Source organism: Pongo abelii, chromosome 4 (assembly GCF_028885655.2).
Source record: "Pongo abelii isolate AG06213 chromosome 4, NHGRI_mPonAbe1-v2.0_pri, whole genome shotgun sequence".
Taxonomy (NCBI): Eukaryota; Metazoa; Chordata; class Mammalia; order Primates; family Hominidae; genus Pongo; species Pongo abelii.
In genome coordinates this window covers 148,070,407-148,080,749 of record NC_071989.2, presented here as the reverse complement: position 1 = coordinate 148,080,749, position 10,343 = coordinate 148,070,407, and the positions used below count along the sequence as shown (strand labels likewise).

The window sequence follows — 10,343 nt, the reverse complement described above, 5'->3', positions numbered from 1 at the left end:
AATGACAATGATAATGCTCACTTCAATAGCACATACACTAGAATTGGAATGACACAGAGAAGATTAGCATGACCCCGTGCAAGGATGACACGCAAATTCATAAAGCAGTCCATATTTTTTTAAATGGCAATGATAATGAAAGCTGCCTCCCAGAATTCTTAGAACAATTAAGGCCAGGCACAGTGCCTCATGCCTGTAATCCCAGCACTTTGAGAGGCCGAGGAGAACAGATCACCTGAGCTCACGAGTTTGAGACCAGCCTGACCAACATAGTGAAACCCCATCTCTACTAAAAATACAAAAATTAGGCCAGGCGCAGTGGCTCACACCTGTAATCCCAGCACTTTGGGAGGCCAAGGTGGGAGGATCACTTGAGGTCAGGAGTTCGAGACCAGCCTGACCAACATGGCGAAACCCCATCTCTACTAAAAATACAAAAATTAACCAGGCATGGTGGCACGTGCCTGCAGTCCCAGCTACTTGGGAGGCTGAGGCAGGAGAATCGCTTGAACTCGGGAGGTGGGTTTGCAGTGAGCCGAGATTGTACCACTGCACTCCAGTCTGGGTGACAAACCGAGACTTTGTCTCAAAAAAAACAAAAAAAAAAATTAGCCAGGTGTGGTGGCACATGTCTGTAGTCCCAGCTACTCTGGAGGTTGAGGGGGGAGAATCACTTGAACCACTTGAGAATCACTTGATGGGGGAGGTCACAGTGAGTCGAGATCACACCACTGCACCCCAGCCTGGGCAACAGAGTTAGACTCTATCTCAGGGAAAAAAAAAAAAAAAGATTAACAGAGATAATTGGGTAAAGCATGCACTTAGCATTTGACTTGAGGTCTAGTAAGTGCCTAATAAATACTACCCATAATAATAATAATAATAATAATAATAATAATCACCATCCCCCGAATGCTGTGGCTATGCATGGTTTAAGATATCCATATTGATCCTGGTCCCCGGTCCTTCCACACCATAACTCCTGGAACCCTCACAGCTGACTACATTGTCATCCCCACTTCCTGGATGAACAAAGTGAGGCTTAGAGAGTCTGGGACTTTTCAGACTGAAAACTTCCTGAAGGCAGAGGCCTTCCCTCCCAAGCCTGTGCTCCTCTTAGAACTGAGGCTGTGTCTCCCCATCAGACTAGGTGTTTTGTCTCCCTCCTTAGCCAGGGCTCTTTTATAGGCCTCCAGCTAAGCTCAGAGGAGCAAGAAGGGTGAGGTCCAGCCTCCCTGCCTCCTGTGTGGCACAAGGAGAGGTTCAGGCTATGGACAAAGGTCAGCACAGGCCTGCCTGGTCTTAGCTGCCCCAGTTGATTGATGCAGGGAGGCCTTGTGACTGCCCCTACCCACCTCCAAAATGGCTCCAGCTTCCCACCTGAATAGGCTAAGCCTTTGAAATGAGGCTGCAGCATTGGAGATGATGGGGGCTAGTGGTGGGGGGAGGTGGGAGTCGGCAGCTCCCTGGCCCCCATGTCCCCCTCTAGGCACTCCCATCAGTGTTGGCTGGGCAGCATTGGCCACCACAGCCCTGGGGGATGGCTCTGGGTGCCCATGCCATGACAGAAGAAGCATGAAAGCTTCCAGCGCACCAGCAAGCCAGGGCGAATAGGGGCCAACTCCTTCATGCAAACAGGCTCTAGATGCCCACCTGCTAGCAGGAAATAATAGCATCAGATAGCAACCACCAGGACACACACACACCCACACACACACATACACACCAAACTCTGCACCACTTAGTAGAGTGATACCATGGACCCTGGCATTCCAGACTCGGGATCAAATCCTGTTTACACTACTTCCTAGCTGTGCAAACTTAAGTAGTGTTATGGGTTGAATTGGGTACCTCCAAAAATTCATAAGTTAAAGTCCTTAATAAGCCTTCAGTATCTCAGAATGTGACCTTACTTGGGAATAGAGTCTTTACAGAGAAATTCAAGTTAAAATGAGGTCTTTGGCCAGGCACAGTGGCTCACACCTGTAATCCCAGCACTTTGGGAGGCTGAGGTGGGTGTATCACTTGAGGTCAGGAGTTTGAGACCAGCCTGACCAACATGGTGAAACCCCATCTTTACTAAAAATACAAAATTACCCAGGCATGGTGGCACATGCCTGTAATCCCAGCTACTCGAGAGGCTGAGGCAGGAGAATCGCTTGAACCCAGGAGGCGGAGGTTGCAGTGAGTCAGTATTGCACTACTGCACTCCAGCCTCGGCAATAAGAGTGAAACTCCGTTTCAAAAAAAGAAAAAAAAAAAAAAAAGGCTGGGCGCAGTGGCTCACGCCTGTAATCCCAGCATTTTGGGAGGCCAAGGCGGGTGGGTCATCTGAGATCAGGAGTTCGAGACCAGCCTGGCCAACATGGTGAAAGCCCGTCTCTATTAAAAATACAAAAATTATCCTGGCGTGGTGGTAGGAGCATGTAATCCCAGCTACTCAGGAGGCTGAGGCAGGAGAATTGCTGGAACCCAGGAGACGGAGGTTGCAGTGTGCCGAGATCGCACCATTGTACTCCAACCTCAGCAACATAGCGAGACCCCATCTCAAAAAAAAAAAAAGGTCTTTGGGGTGGGCCCTAATCAATATGACTGGTGTCCTTATAAGCAGGGGTAGTTCGGACACAGATACGCACAGAGGTTAGACAAGGTGAAGAGATGCAGGGAGAAGGTGGCCATCTACAAGCCAAGGAAAGAGGCCTGAACAGATCCTTCCTTCACAGCCCTCAGAAGGGTGCTCCCAAGACCTTGATTTTAGACATCTGCTTTCCAGAACTGTAAGCCACCCAGTCTGTGGTACTTTGTTATGGGAGCCCTAGCAAGCCAATACAGGTAATGACTGTTTCTCGTAGCCTCAGTTCCCAAACGCCTAAGCAGAAATTATAAGAGTACTTGCCTCAGCTGGGCACGGTGGCTCACGCCTGTAATCCCAGCACTTTGGGAGGCAGAGGCGGGTAGATCATGAGGTCAGGAGATTGAGACCGTCTTGGCCAACATGGTGAAACCCCGTCTCTACTAAAATACAAAAAATTAGCTGGGCGTGCCTGTAATTCCAGCTACTTGGGAGGCTGCGGCAGGAGAATCTCTTGAACCTGGGAGGCGGAGGTTGCAGTGAGCTGAGATCGCGCCACTGCACTCCAGCGGCGACAGAGTAAGACTTCATCTCAAAAAAATAAAAAAAAAGTACTTGCCTCATAGGTTGATATGGGGCTGAGATGAGATGGTACTGGTAGCACATAGTACCTACTCAATAAATGGGGGTGGTATTTACTATTATGGTTATTATTCACCATAGGTTACTCATTTCTATACACACTTATACAATTATTCACATATTCCAGACAATACTGTATTGTATACCTCCCAAGTACCAGGCATGTGAGCCTTGAGATTAAACAAACCTCTCTTATCTTGGGTGACTTGACAATAAACAAAGATAGCCCTATTCTCACAGGAGATACAGTTTACATACACACGAATTTGCTGATGGAACAGCAAATGGCTGTGGGTTTGCACATGTGTGTGCATTTGTTACTGTGCGTGTGTACATGGTGTTAACGTATGCATGGGTGCATCAGGGTGCCCATGTGCAAGTTAGTATGTGTGCATCTGGGTATCCAAGTGTGTACCTGTGTGTACCTGTGCATGCATAAGCATACACGTGTGTTGTACATGTGGTGGTAGAGCATATGTGCACATGTACATTAGCATGTACATGAATGTGCATGTGGGGGCATGAGAACATATGGGCCAGTATGAATCTGGGTCAGTGTGACTGAGCATGGGCAGATGTGCAAGCACGTGTGAGAAGAGTAGGGTCCAAAGCTGGTGCCCTCTGCTGCCTACAGCCCAAGAAGGAGCTCTATGAGGTCATCTCAGCCTCAGCCACCTGGCAGCCTCAAGTGGACAGACACCCCTTCCCCAAGTCAAGTTAGAATGCTCCCATGCCAGGCCAGGTGCGGTGGCTCATGCCTGTAATCCCAGCACTTTGGGAGGCCGAGGTGGGTGGATTGCCTGAGCTCAGGAGTTCAAGACCAGCCTGGACAACACAGTGAAACCCCGTCTCTACTAAAATACAAAATATTAGCCAGGCATGGTGGTGTGCGCCTGTAATCCCAGCTACTCGTGAGGCTGAGACAGGAGAATCTCTTGAACCCAGAAAGTGGAGGTTGCAGTGAGCTGAGATAGCACCATTGCACTCCAGCCTGGGTGACAGAGTGAGACTCTGTCTCAAAAAAAAAAAAAAAAAAAAGAAAAAGAAAAAAGAATGCTCCCATGCCAAGGCATCTGCCCCAGGATCCTCCCCAGTGCGTAGCCTTGGTTTTCAGTTAGTCCTTCCTGTATTCTGAAACCAGCAGTCCCAAATATCCTGAATGAAACAGACATCAGCCCTAGATTCCAGGCACACATTAGTACTATGTCCTCACTCAGCTCCCCTCAACCTGTCTTTCCAAAGAGGGAAGTGGGATTCCACATTCCAAAGGCTGCTCCAATTTGGGTGTCCTATTCCTGCACCCCACATGCTCAACATCACACTCCTTGTCCCCCACCACCCAGGGTGCAGGGGCCTAATTTACCCGGGCGCTTGTGCCACCATCACAGAACCTGATGCTTCATAGAGAAGTGAGGCTGGATATGGGTCTAGGAGAGGCAAGCCCTCAAGTACTAGCCAGGCCAGTGCCCAGTGGGCATCTGTAGCTCCAAGTGGCAGCTGTGAGGGGACACCCAAGGGTGAAAGAGACCTAAGGCACTGGGGCTTGGGGTAGGGAGTGGAGACCCACAGATGAGACCACACCCAGGGGCCTGACCCCTACCCCACTCTCACTCTCCCCTGCCCAGGACCTGGTAGACCCCTAAAGGACAAGACTTGGAGAACCAGAGACATTTGGGCCAGACTCTCCTCCACCCCAAAACTAAAGTCTGAACTATAAATCTGAGTTCCAATAGTTTTAATAGTGATGACAATGATGACAGAGGCTCACATATATCATGCAGTTACTAAGGACCTGGACCTACACTCAGCACTTTCCATGCACTGTCCCATAGAAGCCACACATTGTTTTGGTGGGGTTAGGGACCATCAGTGTTACTCCCATTTTACAATTGAGGAAACCAAGGCTCAGTTTGGGTCATCTGCCCTCCAGCATGCAGTCAATTAGTGGCAGAGCCAGGATTTAAGCTTGGTCCTCCTGAGTCCAGAGCCCACACTCTCAACCACCAAGTTCCTACCTTACTGAGTGATCCTTCTCTCAATCTCCCATTGTTCAGTGACTTGCTAGACTCCATCACCTCCGATTTCTGTGGGACTCCCAACATGCCTCTCAGTGAGGGTGGCGGCCTTCCCTCAGGTCTCGTGAGGTGTGCAGATGACAGGACCACTCCAGACCCACTAAATCAGACTCTCCACACTGGCCTGCCCCCTCCTCCTCACATCCGCATGCTCACAAGGACAAGTGGTCTGCTGTGCACCAGGATTTGAGAATTCCTGGGGTGGTGGGATCTCTTGGCCAGAAGGAAGCTAGGAAAAGGTGAAATGCACACTCTCCCCCAAGCCCTTCTGGGGAAACTTCAGGTCAGAAGACTGAGGATGCCCTGAGGCCTGGCTACCATTCCTTCCTCATCAAATGGGCAACATTACTGGGGAGACGATCCATGAATTCCAGAGGTGTTGCCAATTATGGGGGTGGGGAAAAGGAAATGAGTTCTGCCCAATCACCTCCCTGCTATCCCTGAGCCAGAGGGGCACAGATCCTCCCCTTTAATCCCCCCCTCCGCCTCCCCCCGCCTCCGCCAAACTTGAGTGGGGTGGGAGCAACCAGCACGGTTTAGGGGAGTGGGCCATCTCGGGCTAGAGCGACAGGAAGGTGGGAGCCCCTCGTAGACAAAGACTGACCCCAGCCAGGCCGGCTGGCCAGCCAGCCCATCCCCACCCCCCTGCGGCAGGCAGCTTGGCAGGGCTGAGCGCCAGCTCCTCGCTCCAAACCCAGTTCCCGCCTAGCGTGCTTAATGCAGCGGCAGTGACATTTCTGCCTTCAGAGGCAAAAACAGGAACCCGGCCATTTTGATGAACGGCGCCCAGAGCGCTGGCGGGAGACAAGGAGGGTCAGGTTCTGACTCCTGCACCCGGCTGCCCTAACCGGCTCACCCCTTCCCAGGCCCAGGGATCAAGCCAGAGAGAGGGTCACGAAACCAGGGTCACCAGACCGACAGGGAAGCTGCTATAGAACCCCCACCCTCTTGTATAGGTGGGGAAACTGAGGCCATAGCGCTGACACTAGCCAGATGCAGGGAAGGCAAACGGAAGGATTAAGAAAGCCCCAGAAGGATGCCTTGAGGAATGTCGGGTAGGAGCGCTGGTCTGAGGAGCTAGAAGGCTGACTCCAGCCCGCCACAATAGCCCACCCCAAAGGAGTCTGCACACCTGGAACCCCGACGCCCCGGTGCGCCCTCATGAGGGCGCTCCCAGAGCCTCTAACCCTCCAAGTATCGAGAGGGTTAAGCTTCCTCGCAGTACTTGCCGCAGTAAGTGGAAAGGAAAGAAGTGTCAACTCTGTTCTCACCACAGCGGGGCTGTCGGATGGCACCTCCCCCCGCCCCGCGCACCCCGCCCGGCCTGCTCCCCCGCCCTCCCCTCGGAGCGCGCGCGCACACACCTCCCACCGCTTTGCCCAAATTATTTTCGATCCCGGGAGACTCCGGATGCCAGACGCGCTCGGCGGCGGCGGCGGCGGCGGCGGCGGCCGCGCCTGATTCATTGCGCCAAAGCTGCAGATGCGACCTCCCGCCTGCGCCCCGTGCCCCGGCCCGCGCTGGGCTGCGCGCGCCTGGAGAGATGGGGGGCAATTTGTAGGCGCTTCCCCCCCCACAAAAGAGGCGGGTCCTGGCCCCCCGGGGCTAGGTCCCCCTGTCTCCAGCTCCCTGGGCTGCGCTAATTAGCTTCCTCAGGGGGCGCCACGCGGCGTGAGGGGCGACAATTTCCCGGCTGGGCTGCGGGGGAAGCGCTCCCGCCGCCTGGGAAGGTGAAATGGGAAACTCGATTCAAAGAGAGCTTTCCTCCCCCCTCCCGCCAAGCGCCGTAGAAAACGGGTTTGAAATTCCTCCTCCTTTTTTTTTTTTTTTTATTTATAGTGCACGGTCTCCATGGCAACCGCGGAGGAGGTCACGGTAGCTGGGCCCCCGCGCGTCACCCCGCGCCTCGCCGGCTGCAGGCGCCGGGATTGCGGCCTCCCAGGCGCCGCGGCCCGCGTGGACTCAGCTCCGAGTTCTCCGCCCCCGCTCCGCCCTGCTCGCGGCTCAGGCCCCAGCCATATGACTCTGCCAGGTCGCAACTGCGAATGGCGCACCTGGGCACCAGTGCGCTAGCCTATACCTCTGTCCCCGGGCTCTGACACGCGGGACTGCGCCAAGAAACACGTGCCCAACCCCAAGACAAGAACACGTGCGGCAAGACGCCGCCAAGGGGCTCTCTGCATTCGTGGATGCCCTGGGTAATCGACCTATATTGGCGCACAACTGCGGAGCTCTTGCTAAGACGTGACCACCCGAGGCTAACAACGCTGGCTTTGGAGTCAGAGCCGAGCCCCGCCTCGATAACTTACTAGCTGTGTGACTTCGGCCAAGTCACCACCTCTCTGCGCCTCAGCTTGCTCATCAGCAAAATGGAATTGTTGTGAGGCCTAATTGATACAAAATACGTTTAACGCCTATCATGGTGTTTGGCATGTGGTTCTGAAAATCTGTGGTTGGAGTTATTTCTTCTTGGCTGTGAAAGCCAAGGCCCTAAAGACTTCGATTAGGGGCGCGCGCTTAGCCCGGAAGCTAGGAGTTCCGCCTTGGGAGCTCCCCAGCACCTCAGCCTAGGCGCACAGGCAGCTAGTGGGAGGCGCGTGCGGGCTGCTTAGGGACTGGGCCAGCCTGGGGCGCGGCGGGCGGGGTTGCAGTCTCCAGAGCTCGCCACGTTCGCACCCGGAACCCTGGAAACGGGGCTCCCAGAGGCTCCCCTGCTACCATCCCCCCGCCCCCCCACGCCCGTCCCAGCACCATTAGCAACAGGCCTGCCCGCCCGCCCTCCTAGGCTGAGGCCGCACCTGACCCACCGGATGGCGGCTTCTGGGCCGAGCCGTGCCCCCCAGCGTGCACACTTCCTCCCGGACCCCCAGCGCCCCGTCGAGTGCACAGAGGGAGGGGATCGGGCCGCCCCCGCCCCGCCAGCTTCCCACAGCCAGAGCTGCCCGGAGCCGGGGAGGCAGGAAGTCTCAGAGCCGGGGCGTGGAGGCGGGGTGGGGGCAGGAAGTTGGGGGTGACTCTCCCAGAGACCCCAGACGGGGCCCCGGCGTGGGAGCGGGGTGGGCGGGCACGTAGGGATTAAGGGCGCCCCCCTCCTCTGTAGCCTTAGGCCATGTGACCCCGGCTGGAACACCCTGCAGGGTGAGGGCGAAGGCCGCTACCTCTGGCGACCCCCAGCAGCGCGCACAGGGAGGGAGGGGCCGCCTTTGTCTACTTTGCCGCAGAGGCAGCCCCCCACAACCCCTCCCCTCAGCGCCCCGCCAGGCCCTGCACAGCCCGGGTTTTCCATCCGGCCCGGCTCGGCTCGGCAGCTGTCAGGGGACCGAGCTGACCTTCGCGAGCAGGGAGTTTCAATTAGCCGCAGATCAGATAAGCGGGCGGGCCAGTCTCTCTGGGCACCGCGGGGGCGCAGCCCCGCCCCCGCCACGCCGCGCCAAACGCGCTCCAGATGGGAACAAAGATGAGGACGCAGCTCCACCTGCCTCCCCGGGGAGGGGAAAAGGAGGCCCTGCCGGGAGGACCTTCCCACCAGGGGAAGGGGTCGCGCGCCCTACCCTACCCTGCCCGTCTGGGATTCCAGGGTCATGGGTCTGGCCAAGATGATCTTTGCGGTTCTGCTTGCCTCCTGCACTGAGGAGAGGTGCCTGCTGCACTGACCTCATCCCCGGGCGGGCGCCGTGCCCTCCCTCTCCCGGAGGGAGCGTTTTGCCATCTCTGATCTCATCCAGAGCCTCCCTGGGAGGCTGAGAGAAGGCAGAGCCCAACAGAAAAAGGAAGCTGAGGCTGGGACTTCTTGATCCAGGTCACACCAACTACATATTGTTCAGATGTTTACTGAGTGCCTACTACATGCTAGGCACTATTTAGACCATGGGAACACGAGAGCACAGTCTTGTTCCCAGCCTCCCAGAACTTGCGTTCTAGTTACGTTCAAGTAAACAAATAGTTGACCAAGATCACTTCAGAGAGCATGAGGAACCAGGAGGACATTAAAGTAGGTCGTGTGAGACTGACTTCAGGGAGGGGTCCATATGAGCTATTGTCGTCAGGGGAGGCCTCTGAGGAGAAGACATCTGAGCTGGAGCCTGAAAGACCAGGAAAAGCCAGCCAAGCAAAGGAGAGGGGGCAGAGCATGCCAGGCAGAGGGCACAGCAGGCACAGAGGCTCCAAGGCTGCAAATGCTCCAAGGCTGCAAAGAACGTGCCTCTTGAAGGTGAGGGGAAGGCCTTTGTAAGCCCAAAGGGTATGCCTATAGGGCTGGGCTTTGCAGGCCCCCTGAGGGGTCAGGGTTTATGCAAAGTACCATGGCAGCCTTCGGTGGGTTTTAAGCTGGGAGATCTGACTTAAACTTTTTAAAGATCCCCCTGGCCACCCTGTAGACCAGTGGAAGGCAAAGGATCAAGCGGGAGACCTGGGAGGAGGGGCTGGGGATTAGGATAGCGAGGGAAAGATGGTGGTGTAGAGGTTGCTGGCTTAGAGATATTTTGGCAGATGAATTGGATGTGTGGGTGAGGTAGAGTAATAGAAGTTTGCTGCAACAGGCCGGATTTGAACCTAGGTCGGTCTTTGGGAGCATGGAGGCCCAGCTTAAGAGGTTAAGGATAAAGCTATGGAGCAAGAAGCCAGGGTTGAAATGCCGGTAGTGATATTTACTAGCTGAGTGACCTTGGGTAAACATCTAGATCAATTTCCTCAAGCATTTGAAAAGAAAAGGATGGGATCATAATCCAGATTGTCATTGTGAGGTTTGAGTATGATGTAAGGTGGAAGTGTTTAGCATAGAGCCTGGGAGGCGTAGGTGCTCTATAAATGTTGGCTGTTATTGTGGGAGTTGTTGCTACTCCACCCACCCCCACACACCTGCCTCTTAGTACCAGAACCGTCCTCAACACACAGCCTGGCCTTTCCACCCGACCTCTGGCTTTGTTTTCATTTGCTAAGGGTAGAAGCTCCTCCTCCCATCAACCACTGCTCCCCCCACACACCTTTGTTTGGTAGGCTGTTTGAGGGGGTGGAGGTCACTGGGAAGAGACCGACCCAGTCCTTGTTCACTAAAC

At 54.9% G+C, this 10,343-nt stretch overlaps 1 non-coding gene across 1 annotated transcript; it reads left to right on the top strand.

The window, feature by feature from the left end:
• The first annotated feature begins 13 nt into the window (after window positions 1-13).
• Window positions 14-119, top strand: LOC112133551 (U6 spliceosomal RNA). The gene has a single exon (XR_002915195.1). It is a non-coding gene; the product is annotated as a U6 spliceosomal RNA (small nuclear RNA).
• Window positions 120-10,343: the final 10,224 nt, after the last annotated feature.